This window comes from Hermetia illucens, chromosome 2, assembly GCF_905115235.1.
Source record: "Hermetia illucens chromosome 2, iHerIll2.2.curated.20191125, whole genome shotgun sequence".
Lineage (NCBI taxonomy): Eukaryota > Metazoa > Arthropoda > Insecta > Diptera > Stratiomyidae > Hermetia > Hermetia illucens.
In genome coordinates, this window is record NC_051850.1 from 30,281,225 (window position 1) to 30,301,444 (window position 20,220).

At 43.7% G+C, this 20,220-nt stretch overlaps 1 protein-coding gene across 3 annotated transcripts in view; it reads left to right on the forward strand.

Annotated features, from left to right (window-relative positions):
* The window catches only part of LOC119649861 (serine/threonine-protein kinase BRSK1), a 128,442-nt gene that overhangs the window by 76,044 nt on the left and 32,178 nt on the right, over positions 1-20,220 (forward strand). The window lies entirely within an intron of this gene.

The window sequence follows — 20,220 nt, forward strand, 5'->3', positions numbered from 1 at the left end:
TTGGCCTGCCAATACGGCAGCTCCCTCAATGCCATCGATGTTTGAGTGCCCTGGCATTCTTCTGCTACCAATGAAATGACATATATCTCCGCTTGGAATATGGTTGTCATTTTTTCGAGGGGTCGGGCTAGTTCCATAATCGGATTTTCCGGGAACACCCCATCTTCAATGGCCAACCCGTCGGTGAAGATTATTAATTCCGTAATTCCAGAAATTTCGTTGCCATTTATCGACTTTTCTTCTCCTTTGGTGATTATGATCTTTTCAAAGAATTTCCAGATGTTATTATAGTCTCTCCGTTTGATCTCCTAATGAATGGGGAAATTGGGGAAAGATGTCATGTACCATTGAATTCCCCCATGTCCTCGGGAAATGGCAGTATAAAGAACCCCACCGGAAACAAGAAGAAATGATGTCGGTGACAAGTTGTGGTCAAAATTCGGCTGGACGGACTATGAACATTGAAGATGATCCAACGCAGAAAATAGAAGAATTTTAGAAAAGATATTGCAAACACTACCTCAGATGAGTTTATGGTACCGGAAATTTTGGCAAACTGCTTTCATCAGTTATTATTGTATCTATTTCACTTAGGATATAGCATGCTAATTGCAGGCATCCATTAGTTGGACTATTGGTTTCAGGTCAAAATGACGGAAAGGTAATTAGTATGAACAAGGATTCTTTATCTAAAAACAGTTTATTAATTTACAAAACAAGAAAAGCAACAAATTATTTCTTATTCCCAATATAACGAACAATCACCAGAAAATTACTTATGAATCGACAAAATCAAAAAGCCATCTAATTCCATTTACAAGATTCACCATGCGTTGTTGATGTACCTGATCTGGGCCCAAATCCCTGATATCACCTGGTATATATTCCGGAATGTGTCTAGTGAAAGGCCCATACTGTGTTGAGTTGTATGAATACTCGTAAAGATTCGTTACAAAATTTTCGTAAGTGTCCACTGTTTCGTCGTACTCGTTCAGTTCCTTGATTTCTTCAGCCCTTCTATCCTCGTACCATTTGTCAACTACAACCCGGAATTTGTTTGGCAATTCCGACTGCATTGCCGGTACCTCCACGAAAGCAACCTGATAATTTTGGAAGGTACAACATTTTTTATTGTGCTCCATTGTAATTTGTGTTATTAATAATCCTTTTGATGACCTTGTATTGGATCTTTTAGGCTTTTGAAACTGATTAATAATGGCAATGCCAAAACCCGGCCTTATATATAGTTGTCCTCCAGGACAGGTCTCCAGGATGTTTTAATTACGAGTTATAATTAAGTTATCCTTCCCCCCCAAATATTATTTTCTGAGTTTCCTGAAATTAGGGTGCATCCAAGGAAGGGATATGAAAGTATGTCCCTTAACTCCCGTAAGGGTCTAGCGTTAAAACATCATTGCCCCACTGATACACACAAGCAGTCTTTGGAGTTTGAGTAACTCCCTGGCTTGTTTATTGAGTTCAGTTCTTTCTGCCCATATTACTGCCCCATAGATAATTATTGGCCTTACTATTGCAGTGCATATCAAAAGTATTATCTTCGGATGGACCTACAAATCATCAGCGCCCTCGTGATTTTCCGATAAATGTTTTCCAGAGTAATTCTTGGTCTAGCGTAATTCCCAAATGTTTGACCTCTCTTTCTCGTTTCACCTCCATGTCATGTAAACTTATGGCTCTCAGGTGATCAAGTTTACGTCTCCTAATGAATGGTAATATGGTGGTTTTGGCTAGATTGATCCGGAGTCCCACCTTCCTGCACCAGGCACTAGTAACCCTTAGTCCAGTTTGGATTCTACCACATAGAGTATAAAGTAAACCAGGGTATTTCACATACTCTTGCAGCTCAGGGCATCTGGTATCTCTATATATGTAAGGCCATTCCTTCCTTGATCGCGTTGCTATACGCAATCAGTGCATTTTTGTACCTCTGCCAGTCCCCGGTTTGTTTTACCCGGTCGAAGAGTTTTCGTTCCTCTGTTCTCATTCTGGACAGGTTCCTGTTCCACTATGGTAAATCCTTTGATGAGTTAACTGTTTTAGCCGGATAGCTAGCTTCATATGCGTCAATAACGACCGTGTTGAGGTTTTCCATCACTGTTTCTAGTTCAAGTTCGCTCCCCTTGAAGGTGGACCATGTTGTTGCTAAGGTACGATATATAAAATCCAATCCATTCTCCTGGGATTCCCTATTATTCTTTCTATGTCGGAGTTATCCTCAATATCGAATCTGATTATTCTGTGATCAGACATAGAGGGCTCATCCGACACTCTCCAATTACTGACCAGTCCATTCATTACAGTATTTCCTAGAGTTATGTCGAGTACCTCCGATCTAGTGCTGGTCACAAATGTTGGAGTGTTCCCTAAGTTATAATAATATTTCTAACTTATTGCTAAGAATAAATTCAAGAAGGTACTCACCTCTTCGATTGGTGTCGCTGCTTCCTCAGATTTCGTGATGGGCATTGGCATCGCAACCGAGGAGAAGTGGTAACGCCCTCATCTCACAGTAATTCACCAGTTTAGCGACTTGTTCGGGTGGAGCCCGGATGTCGTCTCCTGGGAAGTATCCCGATGCCACGGCTGCCTCTCGAGTGCTCCTCCCGACTTCCAATGAGACTTAGATAGCCACAAGGTCCCCGGTCAGGAACTCTGAAAGGAGATTTACTCAAGCTGTTGGTTTTTCACAAGAGGAGTCCCAAATTACCTGCATGCTTCCTCCCTTGGAACTTGCTTTTGTAATTACTGCTGATACAGCTTTCGCATGGTGGAGGTTTATCTGGGCTATCTTAGTGCTGGCCTTGGCCCCGTTATTGTTTGGAGCTCTTCTCCACTGTCGGAGTATCGCCCTCCTCCTCCGACAAGGCACTTTCTCGTGCGTCGCTATCCACCCTGAGCCCTGGGAGTCCTAGGTCTAGGTCATCCAACTGCTGCTCTTCACTGGGCAGCAGGTCTACTTCCTAGGTTGATCCAATCCTTTCCGCTTCTATGGCTTTCAAGACTTCTTCGGGGACCTCGATATGCTTTTCATACGGTGTCTCCTCCGAGGTGGCTTTCTTCGGTTTGCACATCCACGGGTATGTTGCCAAATCGATAGTTTATATGGCAACTCCGACGTCTGATTGCCTCCAGGGGTCGGTCACCTACCCCCGATTGTGAGGAGTTTACCCTTGCACTGCACCTTGCTTCTGAAGACTCTCCATAATCGCGTATAGAGATCCTCATTCTGTGATCTGCCGTCTCTATTGTCACGGCCTTTATGCTTCTGCTATATCATCCTCAGCACATGTTGATAGTTCTGCTCCTTCTCAGCCTGGCAATTTAGGAGCTATGGTACTAAGCCACCCTGCAGTGTCTTCCGTCGCGCAGTCCAACAGTATATGACCTGATCGAAATCGTATCCCGGTGAACACAAGTTTCGCAGTCCACCCCTTTCACATATGCCTGATGATAAGGTCTTCGATGGTTTGATGTTCTTCAGGAGTGGGTATTTGCTCGGGAAACATTTTTGGCAGTATGGCTAGTTGAATGTCCTTGACCGCACTTGCATAACTAATGGTGGGCTTGACCTGCCCGAGTTTTCTCCCCCCTTGGATGTTTTTCAACTCCCCAGTCTAGATCCGTAGCGTTATGTTAGTAGTAGGGTACAGCCTGTGGCTATCACCATCTACCAAGGCTTGGCCCCTGAAAAGCCAAACATCGCCCTAGAGGGGAGACAGGTTGGCCTCAGGCCACTTAGCCTCCGCTGACAAAAAGGATATGCTTCAGCTTATCCGTTTAGAGTTGGATCGCAATGTCACGAGAGGCATTGATTTCCGGTATGCTGCACCTGTGCTTAGAATTAGATTCCCCACATATGATCTTAGGATAATCTACTGACCTAGGATTTGGTCGTCAGGACTGAAAATCAAAACATAATTTGCGTTTTGTTTCGTTGAGTTTTCTTGGAGGTTTCGTAATTAGTTGCCATGAAATAATAAGTTGACCTTGATATCTTTCTTGTTTGTGGATAAAATCCGGCTCAATAGGTTACGGTGAGCGGGTCCCTTAATCCGTATGGATGAGGATGATCCAGCGCGGAAAGTCTATAAGGGTAATATCTATGGTAGAAAAAGAAGACGAGGCAGACCCTGCCTGAGATAGAGCGATGGCGTAGGTCAGGACGCCAGATAGCTTTTAGGGATATCGAATTGGTGGACTTCGACGCAAAACCGAGAGGTCTGGAGTTCCTTATTAAGACAGGCCTAGACCGGATACGGGTTCTTGCGCTGTTGATGATGAAAACCTTTCTTCCGTCAATCGCCTGCTCCAGCTGAATTCCCCAAAAAAGAGAAAGAATATTCAATTAGTGCCAGCTCTCTCGACCATAATGGTAAAGGTGAGAATTTTTAATGGCGAAGAATCCGCACACCTTCCAAAGATCACTCCAAACTGCATATACAATTAAGGAGCTTCATATCCCATTTTCCTTTCGAAACAGAAATGCTTCGAATCATTCAGACTACACGGACCTTCAGTTCTTTTATTATTAAATAATATTTGAAGAAAAATGGAAGTTAAAATAGAAAATGATTTAATTTTGAAATTCCTCAATTGAAATTCCTTTTTTCCTTGACAATAAAAGAACGCAATTCCAGTGAACCAGCATATGTACACCTAGAAACATTTGAAAGTCTGAAAAGGATACTTAGGCTTCTGTGATCAAATCTTCATGTTTAAGAAACCAAAGAGCATTACAAAGAAATCTTCCTTGAAAAGGTACCACTCGAATTGCTACAAGGCGAAAACAAAGCCCAATTTCAAAGAAAAATAAGATTTCCATCGTGTACTCAACCATTGAGTTACATTATGGCATGTAATTTAATTCTTTAAGTGTAATTCAGTCCAAAACCGGGAAAGTGATTTCCATTTAAAACCAATATTTGCATCTGTAGTAGAAAAAGGATTGGATTTTTCTAGGAAAATCCTTTTCAGCAAAATGGCAGCCGAAACGGATTCATGTTGAATTTCCATGGAACATATTGAGAATTTTTTTCATCAATTCACATTGAGAGAGGAATACATTTTCATAACATTTTCAGAAATGTATCTAAATCTGCGTTGCTCGTTTTCGGAATCGATTGACTATAGAATATCTAATGTTTGTGGAATAGTTATGATATGAGACATGCTACTTAGTTAGTCAAGTTTATCGTGATTGGAAAGTTCAACTGAATACGAATATGTCGTTCTTAACAATATCTTGCACAATCATTAACTCTTCTAGTGGTAAAAAAAAGGGGGTCACCTTGGCTTGAAGTTTTCTCAGAGCTCGGGGCACAGAAAGTTTAATACCACTTCGTGGTGACCTTTAGGTAAGATTTCTCCCTGGGCGCGCAGGCAGGTGCGGACGAGTGTCGTGTGGGAGGTGTGGCTTTCATGTGGCGAAGGTTGTCTTTCAGCAGGCGCAGCAATCCCGAATCTGTGAGACCCGGTCTCTTGTCGAAGACCGGATCACTTGGGAGCCTTGGGTTCTCCCCGAATACCAACTCCGCAGGGCTGGCAGCAAATTCCTCTCGGCGGGTTGTTCGTAGGCCGAGTAGGATGGGAGGCAAGACTTGAGTCCAGAACAGATCGTCGCGTGCCATAATGATGGCTTTCAGCGTCCGGTGCCAACGTTCTAGAATCCCATTGGATTGTGGGTGGTATGCAGTAGTCCGCTGGCGTTTGAAACCTAACTCCGAGAAAAGGGTGGACCCAAATTGCATTCCCTGGTCAGTGATGACCACTGCAGGGACGCCAAAGCGAGGCATCCACTCTTGACAGAGGCCTTCGGCGCAAGATTGCGTCGTAATGTCCTTCAGAGGTATTGCCTCAGGCCACTGCGAAAATCTATCGATGATTGTAAAGCAACACTTGTAACCGTGCGAGTCTCGCAAAGGCCCTACTATGTCGAGGTGTATTGTGTGGAACCGCTTGGTAGTGCGGGGGAATGAGCCCACCTCTTTCCTTTCATGCCTGGTGACTTTACACTTCTGGCATGCGATGCACTCTCTGTCCCAGGAGTTGATTCCTTATTCGTGGAGAGCCAGAAGTATTTCGCGATGACTAACCGATTTGTTGTCCTGACACCAGGATGCGCTAAGTCGTGAACCGCGTGGAACACTTCCTTGCGAAAGGTGGTTGGAATGTATGGCCGAGGTCCCTTTTCCGAGTCTTCGCAGCAGAGAGAGAGGTTCGAGCCGAAGATGGGCAACTCCCGAAATTTGTATTAGCGGTTGGAAGTACTGCGTCATCTTGCTGCGCCTTGGCGATAGCCGAGAAGTCTAGTAAGGCGGGGATGTTAACCTCGGAGACACCTGACAAAGCGTCAGTAACTATGTTGTCCTTGCCGGACACGTGCTGAATGTCTCACGTAAACTGGCTTATAAAGCTCAGGTGTCGAAGCTGGCGAGGGGATGCTTTGTCGGGCTTTTGTTCCAAAACATAGGTGAGAGGCTTATGGCCCGTGAACACTGTGAACGGCACACAAATACATGGAACAGAAGTCGAGGTTTCGCAAGACCAAATGGATGAACCTTTGAAAGGTTTGCGCCGCATTGCACAACCCGAAAGTCATCCGTGTGAACTCGAAGAGTCGAAAGGGTGTGCATATTGCGTCTTTGGAATGCCTTCTGAAACGATTTAGTGATAGACTTGGTTAAATCCAAGGTCGAAAAGATGCGGCAGTTTGCGAGATGATGCGCAAAGTCGTGGATGGGCAGATTAGGATATCATCTGGAACAGTCTGAGCGTTTAGCCTTCTGTAATCCCCACAGGGGCGACAGTCGCCATTTGGCTTAGGGACCATATGGAGTGGGGAAGAGCAACAGCTGTCCTAAGGTCGGCAGATACCTTGTTGCATAAGTTGTTCAGACCCTTTCCGTGCAATAGCCATCTTCAGGGGTGGTAGGGGACGCACCTTCGAGAAGATCGGGAAACCAGTGGTGTTAATGTGGTGCTGCACATTGTGCTTCACTGGTTTAAAGAGACTACACAGTAATCTGGCTGAACTTTTGGAGAAGTGCCCGAAAACGAGAGTCGGTAATGCCTTCTAAAAGTACGGAAAGATTGTAACTTGGGTGAGATGCCATTTGGCCCGACGAATAAAGATTGGTCGTGGGATCTATAAGAGACTTGTTTTGCAAGTCCACCAGCAACCCATAGTGACACAAGAAGTCTTCGTCTAGTATGGAGAAGTTGACATCCGCCAGGATGAATTGCCACGAAACCGTCCTACGCAAGCCAAGACTCACGTCCACTTCTCTATACCCGTATGTGTTAATTCGAGAGGAATTTGCTGCGGCCAGTTTTAACGATTGAGGAAATAGTGGTACGGGAAGAACCGAAACCTCCGCACCAGTATCTACGAGATAGCTGCGCCTGCTGAGAGGGTCGTAAATTGTTAGGCGACGTGGCGCTACGTTCTAGGTGGCCGCCGCCAGGACCACCGCGGACCTAGTTTCTTGCGGTAGGCGCGACTTTACACGGGATCGTACATTTGGTGGCTTTCTCGCCGAATCGGCGATGACGACCACGTCGCCTTTTTCGGACTGAAGACCGCGCACGTGCACAAGTATGCTATCAAATTTGTAGTTGATAAAGTTACGACGTTTAATTGCCTCCAGGGATCGGTTGTCTACCCCGTTCGTAAGGAGTTTGACTTTGCCCTCCTCCTTGCTTCTAAGAACTCTCCATGAGTAATGAGAAGGCGTAGATGCTTCCCCATCTGAATCCTTGTGGCTTTGAGAACATAGACCCTCACCATGTGTGCCTGTGGTGTATCATACCAATCATATGTCGGCAGTTCTGCTCCCTTTCATCCAGGGAGTTTAGGACTATATTCCCAAGCCAGTCCGCCGTGTTCTGATGCTGAAAGCTTAGGTCTCAACTGAACCTTTTTAAGAGCCTCCTCTGATTTCAGGCCGTCCTTCAAATAGCGCAGATACCATTTGACCCCTGCGCCACTTTGACCTGTCTCCTTCCAAACATCTGAAATTGTGACCTCAGACGCAGTTTTGCTCAAAAAGCGGGGACTTTTGTTGATTGTGATCTTCACAGTAGGCCAGAGTTGACCATAGCTCTACTACGTGACCTCCCAACTTCTCCCTTCTTGAGTGTGGTCACTTGGCTCTTAATGTTACGGAAATGTGCCTCCGCCTGATGGGCCAGTTTGTTTGTAATACGGGGTCCCGCTTGTTTATTTTTTTTAATGTACTTTTGTATACTCATATCATTCCATCACCAGTATGAGGGTTACGAGCACGCCGTACCATAGCCCCCTCATAGCACAGTAAGGTCAAACTTACTCACTGAGGTGACCAAGTATCAGCGAGTTTCCATTCGAATGCAGTCAGTTACCCCCGACTACAAACTAAATGGTTCACATGGCACCAGGATTGGGTGTTTTTTAACTCCGCAGTCTAGATACGTAGCGTGTTGTTAATATTAGGATCACTTCGTACAGGGTGTGGAAATTACCCCTCACTAACTGTCTTGGTGAACGAGAGGCTTGGTTCCTGGAAAGCCACTTATCACATAGAGCATAGTATAACAGTGTGCAATCACATAGTGAAAACGACCACCCTTTTATTTGTATCATCTTACCATTTGCAATCTTCATGTTAAATGTACGAAACGGGCGTCCAGGCGGTCCTCAACATCGTGGCCGAAGAATTTGCACTTTTTCTGAAACTTTCTAAGATTGCCAAAATAAGTAAGAAAGCACCTACACCTTCCCACCTTTGCTGACGTTGCTGAATCGGGACAGTTTCATATTGCCCAAATTTCGACCATTTCGCCTTTCACGCTAAATATGAACTATTAACCCCTTGTTCACAAAGAGTTGAGAAAGTGGGGTACCTAGCACACGGAAGTCAAATTTACAACGTCACCTACATATTTCGCTGCCCTAACTTTTCCCTCTGCGGCTATTAATTTTCCTTGAACGCTCTGAATATACAAGTGATGGTGAATCATTACTCATTTCAGGCCTCGAAAGTTGGGAAAACGTCCCTAGTTTTGAACTAATGACTCAAAACGCTTAAATAAGTGAGTCATTAGCGAATATGGAAGAAAAAACTATTAATTTTCTGACAAAATTTTACAGTACGAATTCATAATTTAACTTCCTGCAAAGTTCATGGCTACTTTATAATGATATAAAAGTAGATACACAAAAGTATCTTTAACGTCTAACATTTCAAAAGAAATTCCTCACGGAGAGTAAAATCTTACACGTGTCCGCCAACCACAATATCGTCATGACTACGGTGAATCTATTTAAGGATTTCCTAAGGACATTTGATACTTCAGAAATTACAATGAACTTTGCATAATTCAAGTAAGGATGCGTGACGATATTGATATGCTAATTAAGGCAGATCCTTGCCGGTGCTATAATATAAAATTTTAGTAGCAATTATGAATGAATGAAATCATTATAAAATAACAACAGAAAATAATGGCACCCATTCGCCAGACTTTACCCTTAGCTCCCGAATAATAATGATGATTATATTAAGATGGAAATTCTCTCCTTCAGGAAAGAATTACGTCGAAAATGAACCTCACCCTTGGAAAATTTTATCTTTCTATGGTAGTAGCAAGATAACGAATATGGGAAACCGGAAACATACAACACTCAAAATTAGACCTAATTTTAGTAGCGTCTGCTAAATTAATTAGGAACTCGGCAACTTTTTAATTCTTTCCGTTCCGAAACTTCTCCTAACTAAATTTACGATTTTCTTTCCGGGAAATTCGAGTTTTAGTTTATACTTCTTTTCTCGTCTGTTTAGGCTCTTCGTCAAGTTTATCTGGGTAGGAAAATAAGAAAAGCGAAAACATCATCATTAAACCAAGGCCAAAAGAGCAGTCTCGTTTGAATAATGATGTTATGGAGAAAAAGTTGGAAAATTATTTGCGTCTTTTCAGGCAGCCAAAAGCGTGAGAATAGGTAAAAGTATTATAGCTTACGTGAATCGATATTGGGCAGAAGTTTCCCTGCATAACTCATCAAAAATTTCCAAATTGATGTACTGAATATCAAATTTATTATCAAGACCGTTTGTTATTGAAGCAAAAGCTGGAGTCTCAGAGATAACCCAAGGAAAGTTCCTAATTTAGATTGGCAAGCACCCCCTAAAAATGAAAATTTATCGAAAATATTTACTGGAATAAAGAAAGTCCATCGATTGCCAATATTTTACCAAATCTAGACTGTGTTTACCTCGATATTAAAAACTTTTATCGAAAGCTTACAAAGATTCTAACGTATATTGAAGCCTTATCAACAAAATCAATTTAATTAAATCAGAATAAATGTTGATATTCTTGGAATTTCTGATGATGAGAGTCTTACATTACTGTTGCAAGTAGAGAAAACACTAGCAGGCAGGGGGCATTCTGTATTTTCATCACTCCAACTGAAACTGTTAATATGATAATTTGCAGAATGGAAGCACAGGATCAAGCCGAGGATTTAACGCAAAAAACTTACTTTGCCGTTGCCACTAATCAAAATCTATCTGTCTTGTCTCTAAAATCTGGGGGAAGGTTTCAAAAAATTTTAGAAAACAAATATTGTTCTAAATGATCTTTGCCCTTACGCATTGGATTTTAGCTCCCTCCAGGATTTCTCGAGACACTTATACTCCTCTATTACAGTCCTGCGCCATATCTTTGGGGAACGACTTATACAGTGGTCATCCTTGGATAGATTCAACTCCATAACAAAGCCGACAATAGAGTTGTCGTACTTCGGCGGTGTGATTTTATAATACTGGTCAATAGTACACGGGCATCTATATCCTATGCCGTCAACGACCACACGTTCTTACCAAATTTCATGACAATCGGTCCAGCCGTTTCCAAATAAATCGGGTGTGATAGACAGAAAGGCAGACGTGGGAAACCCACGTTATATCTGTTGGTTACTTATAGCTATGGTGGGGGTCAATCATGTAATATGCGACCCCAATTTGGAAAGAAGAGTTGCGGATGTAATAAACTGAGTGCAGTCTACAGGGCGACAACCCTAAAGCTATGCAGTGCTCGTCATCTCGGGAATGATGCCGATCAACATCTTGACCGATGAGATAGCGAACATATACAATGCGAAGCCAATCTCAACCTTATCGCAGAGGAAGAACCCTGACAGGGAGTGATCTGTAAATAGATAGCGAAAACGTTGGGAACACTCGGCAAAGGGTCGGTGGACTTATAGGCTCATCCATGCTATCAAGGAGGAATTGGAGAGACGACACGGTGTGACTAATTACAACCTTACCCAGTTTCGCACGAAGCATGGAGAATATCGCCAGTACCTGCCCAAGTTCTGCGTCACAAATTTCTGTCTGAAATATGGTGATAGGTGTAACCACCGATTGTCCAAGAAAACCAAAAAAATATAGCCAGAAACCGCAGAATTTATTACAGTTAGGTCATCATCATCATCAACGGCGCAACAACCGGTATCCGTTCTAGACCTGCCTTAACAAGGAACTGCGGAAATCCCGGTTTTGCGCCGAGGTCCACCAATTCGATATCCCTACGCCATTGCTCCATCTTAGACAGGGTCTGCCTCGTCTTCTTTTTCAACCATAGTTACTGCCCTTATAGACTTTCCGGGCTGGGTCACCCTCATCCATGCGGATTAAGTGACCCGACCACCGTAACCTATTGAGCCGGATTTTATCCACAACCTGACGGCCACGGTATCGCTCATAAATTTCGTCGTTATGTAGGCGCCAGAATCGTTCATCCTCATGTAGGGGGCCAAAAATTCTTCGGAGGATTCTTCCTCGAACGCGGCCAAGAGTTCGCAATTCTTCTTGCTAAGAACCCAAGTCTCCGAGGAATACATGGGGACTGGCAAGATCATTGTTTTGTACAGTAAGAGCCTTGACCCTATCTTTTTTGTAAGCTTAAATAGGCTCTATTGGCAGTCAACAACCGTGCGCGGATTTCATCGTCGTAGTTGTTATCCATTGTGATTTTCGGCACTAGATAGGAGAAATTGTCAACGGTCTCAAAGTTGTATTCTCCTATCTTTATTCTTTCCGTTTGACCAGTGCGGTTTGATGTTGTTGGTTGGTTGGTTTTCGGTGCTGACGTTGCCACCATATACTTTGTCTTGCCTTCACTGATGTGCAGCCCAACATCTCGCGCCAATCCCCGCCTGTTCGATCTGGATGAAGCCAGTTTGTACGTCTTGGGTGGTTCTTCCCATGATGTCGATATCGTCAGGATAGGCCAGTAGTTGGGTGGACTTAAAGAGGATCGTACCTCTTGTCTTTACCACAGCATCACGGATCACTTTCTCGAGGGCCAGGTTAAGGAGGACGGATGATAGGGCATCCCCTTGTCGTAGACCGTTGTTGATGTCGAATGGTCTTGAGAGTGATCCTGCTGCTTTTATCTGGCCTCGCACATTGGTCGGGGTCATCCTAGTCAGTCTTATCAATTTCATTGGGATACCGAACTCTCATGGCCATGTACCGTTTTACCCTGGCTATGCTATAATAGGCGGCTTTAAAGACGATGAACAGATGATGCAACTGTTGTCCATATTCCAATAGTTTTTCCATCGCTTGCCGCACAGAGAAAATCTGATCTGTCGCTGATTTGCCTGGAGTGAAGCCGTTTTGGTGTGGGCCAATAGTGTTCTGGGCGTATGGGGCTATCCGGTTTAGCAAAATAGAGGAGAATATCTTATAGATGGTACGTAACGTGATACCTCTATAATTGCTGCACTGTGTGATATCTCCCTTTTTATGTATGAGACAGATAATGCCTCGTTGCCAATGGTCAGGCATTGATTCGCTGTCCCATACCTTGAGCACAAGTTGATGAACCACTTGGTGTAATTGGTCGCCTCCATATTTAACTAATTCGGCTGTCATTTCATCGGCTCCTGGCGACTTATGATGTTTAAGCCGATGAATTGCACCGACTGTTTCTCCTAAGCTTGGTGGTGGCAATATTTGTCCGTCGTCTTCAGTTGGCAGGACTTCCAACTCGCCGATATTCTGGTTGTTCAGTAGTTCATCAAAGTACTCAATCCATCGCTCCAATATGCCCATTCTGTCGAAAATCGGCATCCATTTCCCTCTTATAGGTGTCACTCAGGGCTGTGTTGTGGATGGGTTCAGTGTTAGCTCTCACCTGATTGTCAGAAGGGATTCTGGGTGGTGTTGTTATTCGAGCTGGGAGCACCATGCCAACGAGATAGTGATCCGAGTCTATATTGGCCCAAGGCTGAGGGGTGAGAGGCTGAGGCTGAGAGGTGGCGGTCAATTTGGTTGAAAGTGGTCCCATCTGGAGAGGCCCATGTATGTTTGTGGACCGCTTTCCGCGCAAGCCAGGTACTTCCAACAACCATTTCATGTGACACTGCTAATTGAATTATCCGCAGTCCGTTATCATTAGTATTTTGGTGTAAACTATGGGAGCCAACGTAACGCCTGAATACGGGCTCCTTCCCTACTTGGCTGTTAAAATCCCCAAGTATGATTTTGATATCATATCTGGGACAGGCGTCGAGGGTTCGTTCTACTGCCTCGTAAAAGGTATCCTTCTCCAACTCTGCAGTCTTCTCTGTAGGGGCATGAGCGTTAATGAGGCTTATATTTCTAAATTTGCCTTGCAAGCGCAGAGTGCCTAGCTGTTCGTTTATATTTTCAAAGCCGATGACAGCAAGTTTCATTTTTTGGCTGACTAAGAAACCTACTCCGAGCACATGGTTTACTGGATGGCTACTATAATACATGGTGTAACGGCTCTTCTCCAGGAAACCGGTCCCTGTCCATCGCATCTCCTGTAGCGCTGTTACATCAGCTCTATATTGGGACAGGGTATCGGCTAGATGCTCAGCAGCTTCCTCTCTGTACAGGGAGCGCACGCTCCATGAGAAAATGCGCAAAACGTTATTCCTTTGTCGTTGCCGGGTTCGTCGTTGTATAATCCGTCCAGTCCGAGGCCCATGTTGTGACTTCATAACAAGTTGTTTTCCATGTAGGGTTGTCAGCACTACCCAACCTCCAATCTGGGGGACCAGTTGGTATAGCTTGTCCCGTTTTTGGGCGCGGGAGACTCGCCTTCATCCTTCTCCGTCTGCAGCTTTTCTTTAAGAAAGAGATCCCAGCGGTGACCACGTAGAAGTGGAGATAGGGTTTGGTAGTAGAGCTGTTGGTGTTGGTTCAGCAAGCATTTCCCAGGTTTTATGCTCCATCGTGGGTACTAATTCACGGTTCGCGCTGGGACCTATACTACCCTTTGACCACCACTTTTGACCGCAGTTAGGTCGGTGCCCGAAATCTAGTTTGGGAAACCATAAAAATCAACCAGCGGGGAGGAGGGAGGGATCAAGAAAGGGTATAAACCAAGCGTACGTGGCGGGCTCATCCATTACATGGCAGGGCTAAAGCGAATTTTATAAAAGTATCGGAAGTTCTCCAGTACTCCAAACTCGCGACCTAAATTTTGCCTCGTTCATGAATTCGCGTTCCATGCCGTTTTCAGTGATCTAAATGCTGACGCCCGACGTTAACGAAAATCAACCAATCCTCCATAAATGAAGTGCAAAAGTCATTCTATCATTAAGTTCAAAGTTTAAGCCTTAAATTTGCGGTTGTTAGGAGGAGTTTTGACGTTTAAACTTATGAATGGAAGTGTTACCTTTATTCGGTTCATTGACATTAATTATCTTCTTTAAATCAATAGCCCTTTGGGTTGGACATTCTCTAAAAGAGATAGAAATTTGTGAAAATTTATCGTAACCGAAACGCCGAATAGCTACTGACATCCCATATATGACATTTGACTATCGAAAACGGGCTCTGATTGGTTTCTGGAATATGGACACACTCCTCGACAACGGTAGCGAAACTCTTCAGAATGTTCGCTTTCTCCAACTTGAGCCGGGATTCCAATGGTATTCCTCTCCGTCTTGGCATGGCAATGTGCTTTTGTACTCTGGAAAGCTAATTGGTAGAAGAAACGCTCTCTTGAAATGGGAGACGCGCTCTTTTTGACCTGGGAGCCGGTTTTTAATAGACTGAAAAATCCCGACCCAGGTTAGGGAGCATCACAATTGTGTGTACAATGCAACGCACCAATGGGGACTTCCGATGTAGTGGAGAAGGATGCTTTCTACGAGCAGTTCAGGGGAGACTCCTTAATGGTGACATTGTGATCGTGATAGGTAGTCTGAAAGTCAAGGTGGGCTCTGACAACACCTTGCTGGGATATAATGGTGGGAGGTGTGTAGATTTCTGAAACTTTCACCGCTTCGTCATTAGTGCCACATTGTTCGAGCACTGAGCCTGCCAGAAGGTCGGTTGGGTTTCAACTTACCGACACTGTACAACCATTAAATTGACCACTTCGCAATCAAAAGTAGATTTAGCAGTTGTCTTCTGAATATGCGTAACAAGAGAGGCGCTAACATTGGCCTCGAAGTTGATCACCATTTGATAATCGCTAACGTTCGCTTGCCGGTTACGTCCGCTACTTCTCGCAGGGTTCGAGAGTTGCAACCTCTCAAATTCAACATCGACCACTTGTGTAATCAGACTGTCGCTCAACGGAGGAAAAAGTATCTTGCTAATCAGACAACTGATATACTGAGTAACCCGCAGGAGCATTGGGCCGCCATAAAAAATGTTGTTTTCTCAGGTGCTACACAGGTCGTCGAAAACGTCCGGAAGGAACGCCATAAAAGCTGACTGCGGAATGAAGGAACCGGATCAATGGGCAAAAGGTGTGAAAGCTTTATTTACCGCTGCGAGTTATGGCGGGCGTGACTCGCTCGAACTTTGATACCGAGCGAAATCCCGAGAAGTTCAGCGTAGTATGCACCGTGACAAGAGAGAATATGCTATTGCACAAGTCAGAGAACCAGAAGATACTGCAGAACGCAATAATTTCAGAAATGTATAACTCATAACGATAGAGCTTCCATGCTGTCTACTTCTCATCCACGATTAACACTTCACCATGGTTCTTAGCCGTACCACATTTGGTGAGTTTCCGCCTCTTGTGGATGAGGTGTTTAGTCACCGTAACATGCGGATAAGGACTCTTCCCTGTGTGTTGGGGCTTAAGAATGCACTCGAAGTCTTCCCTGCTTTTCGTATAAGACGACTAAAATGGATAGAAATTTGTGGGCAAGCAACCTACAAATTTTGAAGCTTTGTTGATACCGAAACGTTAACAATGCTTCGGTTAAAGCCTTTTGACTATCGAAAACGGACTATGATTGGTCGCAAATCTTTCGATGGTATTGTGAAAGAGGTCAACGGTTGACTTCTCATCCACGATAATGAACAACTGAAGAGTTGGAAAGAATATTTCAACATGGTTCTTAACCGTATCGCATCCGGTGAGGAGGACTGTTCCTCCAAGCAGAGGAGAAATAATCTCGTCAATCAATGCAATGAACGGAGTAAAGATTCTGGGCTTGACGGTCTCCCCGCGGAGTTATATATCGCTGCACCTGTAGTATCTGCTGATCTTGTACAGAAATCTTGGAAATCCGAGACGTTTCCCAGAGAGTGGAAGAAGGGGAGGACCGTTAAGATTCCAGTGAAGGGCACCCGTTCTGATTGTGATAATTGGAGGGGTATCTGCGTGCTCCCTGTCATCATAAACATTATAGTTAGAATAATGCTGGAGTACATAAAAGAACACACCGAAAGCTTGACTAGTTTCCACTCCGGATTCATACGGATCTTTATGGAACAGTACCCGGGGTTTAGATCTTCGTTGCACCTACTCTTCATCGATTTTGAGGAAGCTTTCGATAGTATAAACAGGGAGTTTACCTGGAGAGCTCTATGTAGGACTAGGAACTAGTAGCTATGGTATGATGGCACAAAATGTCTCATGCTGCACCGTGGTAAAATCTCAGATAATTTTGAAGTCCAAAGCAGAGTCCGCCAGGGTTGCATTCTGTCACCGCTGTTATTTTACCTGGTTATCGGTGACGATTTCCATATTGCCTTGTCCGGTGGATGTGGAGGAATTCAATGAACTGTGACACATTTTCTTAAACACCCCCACTACGCTGATGACATCTGTTTGCTTCCTCATCGGATCATGGACCTTGGAAAGAGAGGCAAGTAGAGTTGGAGTGAAGATTAATGCAACCAAGGTTTTCAATCTAACAGGCAATCGAACTCTCACTGCCTGCATTAATAGGCAGAGCTTCGGAGGCGTCGATCAATTTGTGGCACCGAGCTGGATGTTGCCCGACGTATTAACAGCACCAGATCCACTTTCGCTATCCTGTCTAAAATCTGGAAATGCATATATGGCGATGACGGCTTTACGGTTTCTTATCAGGGCAGAGGCAAATCGTCAGACGCTGCCTCACCTCTGCCCTGGGAGCAGCGTGACCGAAGTGGTTCGCAGATGCTAAATACCCCTTTATGTAATTCGCAGAACATAACGTGGCTACGAATTATATTGAGCGTAAATCCGCCTTATTGACCAGAGTTTGTACAGAGCTGAAAATATTTTTTTTTGAGAATTGTGGGGTCTTAAGTCCGCATGCCGGACCGGAAATGCAGTCCTCTCATTACCAAGATCAGGTTGAGACTGTTCTGTACTAGTGTTCTTTCTGTGTTGCTATATGTGAGTAGCACATGGAAAGTGAACTCCACCGTTACTCAAAAGCTCCACTGTTAATCAAAAACTGTTTGCGTCATATCATCGGAGTACGCTGGGCTGACGCTATCTCAATCAAAGTACTCGGTCGGCGCAGAGGCCTGGCGCTCATGGTTACTGTGGCCGGAAGACGAACGTGACAGTACATAAGTCACACATCAAGGATGGGCGACAATTGTGCAGCTGGCTACGCCATGCAGTGAGTTCCACTCTCCAAAATTGACCAATGGGTGGGCCGCCCCAAAAGCACTAGGTGTAGAACAGCAGAGGAGAAGTGCGACCATCTCGGGAAGTCTTGAAAGGTGCTGAAGGGTATTTCAGGTTACCGCGAATGATGCCGCGTAGACGTATTAACGCCTACCTAGGGGTAAGTGGCAACCACATATTTTAATTAATATGACAGTTTCTTGCCTCCAGATATCGGTCATTCATACTAATCGTGAGGACTTTTTAACCTCCGCTTTGTTTATAACGATTGTACTACTTCCTAATGCGTAAAATATCTCATAGAAACATTCTTTCTCGTCTGAAGTAATATCATGAGTGTGTAACATTGTACTCGTACTCACTTTGACCTCTACAAATATATTATATAAACTCGGCTCTAACAGCATAAGCGTCCTAGCGTTTCCAGGAAAAAACCCAAAATTATCCCTCCGCAAGGGGAGAGGCATTAATAGGAGAAACTCGCAAAATATTTCAAAACAAAAGTTCATAACTAAAAATACAATTCCAAAAGTTCCTCTTCAACTAGGATATGACTTTCTCATTACAAAGCGGCTGCACAATTCATAAGTGTGTTAGTATAGACCCTTTTTAGTTGCTTTTTAGGGTAGAAAATTCTACAGTGGCCCCAATCGCCGGGGATGAGTTAGTTTCTAAATAAGTTTGATCCAATTATTGAAGATTTATTTGCCCTTATGAATTGCCTTATGCGCTGGACTGTACCAGCGATTTCCTTCACCTACTTCTTAAAACTCTTCAATGCGGGCCAGCGGACTCTTCTGGTCTAGTTTTTCTAAGCCAATTTTCGTGGAACTGTTTTGCGTTTTTCCTCATCAACGTTTTTAGTGCCTCAAATCAAGTTAACCCATTTCAGGAAAATTTGCGTGGGATGCGAGGACTTTCCATTTAGTGCGGTATTCCACATTTGCACAAAGCCCCCCATACAAAGGACATAATTGAATCCTCGATGCAAAGAGCTGTCTGCCGTACATATACTAGTACTGTGTGTAGGGATATGAATTTCGAGCGCTTGAACCAAAGTAATGTTTCGATATGGAAACGGACACCCACAGCAATTAAAAATATTCCCGGAAAATATTTGCCAAACAGGAAACCCCAATTACCGAATTACACCACAGAGGGTGAAAAGCTACATTTTTCAGCCAAAGTAATCTCGAAAAAATTCCATCCTGAAATATAATTAAAAGAAACGACTCAAATGAAAATTCCGCAGGACCACACTCCCTAAGTGTTTCTCCTCATCCGTGGAAAACCGACGTCACTGTTTCAATTTTCATAATTGCGTTGTCAAACAAACCGACGACAGCAACTAAACAAACAGACAAAATTGAGCAACGGAAATTTCTTGCAATCGTCGACATATTCGTAGTCACAGTTCAGTGGAAGCAAACTTCCTCCCACAAAAATGAAAGAAAGAAAACAAAATCTGGGATGGAAAGGAAACCGAACATAATGGAATTTTTAGTCCATCATTAAATTTTTCCTTCGTCCTCCCGCCAGTTGCTGGTACCTCTCCAGTCACTTCCAAGGTCGTAAATTTCCCAACATTTCCTGGGAATCTTCATAAGTTTTCCTAACGAAGCCGAAAGCAGTTCTAGCCAGAAAGTAGTCAGCCATAGGGTCACAGAATTAAACAATAAAAATGTCATCTAGAAACTTCCAAATTTGCTGGCATTTGAATTAAAGTGGGCAGAAGGAGGCAAAAAAAAATTAATTCATGAGAGAAAATCCTACCTTTTTAGATCTTATTTTAAGAGAGAACTTGTCGGAGGAACAATAATGAGTGGTCGTGGGTAAAAAATATTCAAGGACTCGAGACTTCCTTCGTGTCCTTTTTCAACTTTCCTTCATGTCGCTCTTGACGTAAAAAAAACTTTTTCAAGTTTTTTATTATCCTGATTTAAAAGATAAATCACTTTGACACCTTTTTATTGATCTTTCAATAATAAAGGACTTGTTTGCGTATAAACATTTCCACCCCGGCCAAAGTGGATTACGGACTCAGCGGAGTGAGATAAAATCAAAGCTCCCATTTGCTCGGAACTGGGGTGGGAGTAGTGGTAACTGTCCTGTCTGTCTCATTATAATTGATTGGAACTAAACACGAGAATGTTTTTATTTACTCCGGGTGTTCCCAGTAGGGTCGTTCGTGGACTATCTAAAATGTTGTGTTTCTGTGTTCATTTCTCGTTCAAAATACAATCGTGTATACTAAACAAACAGTAATATCTATGTTCAGATACTTATATATAACCTATATGTGTG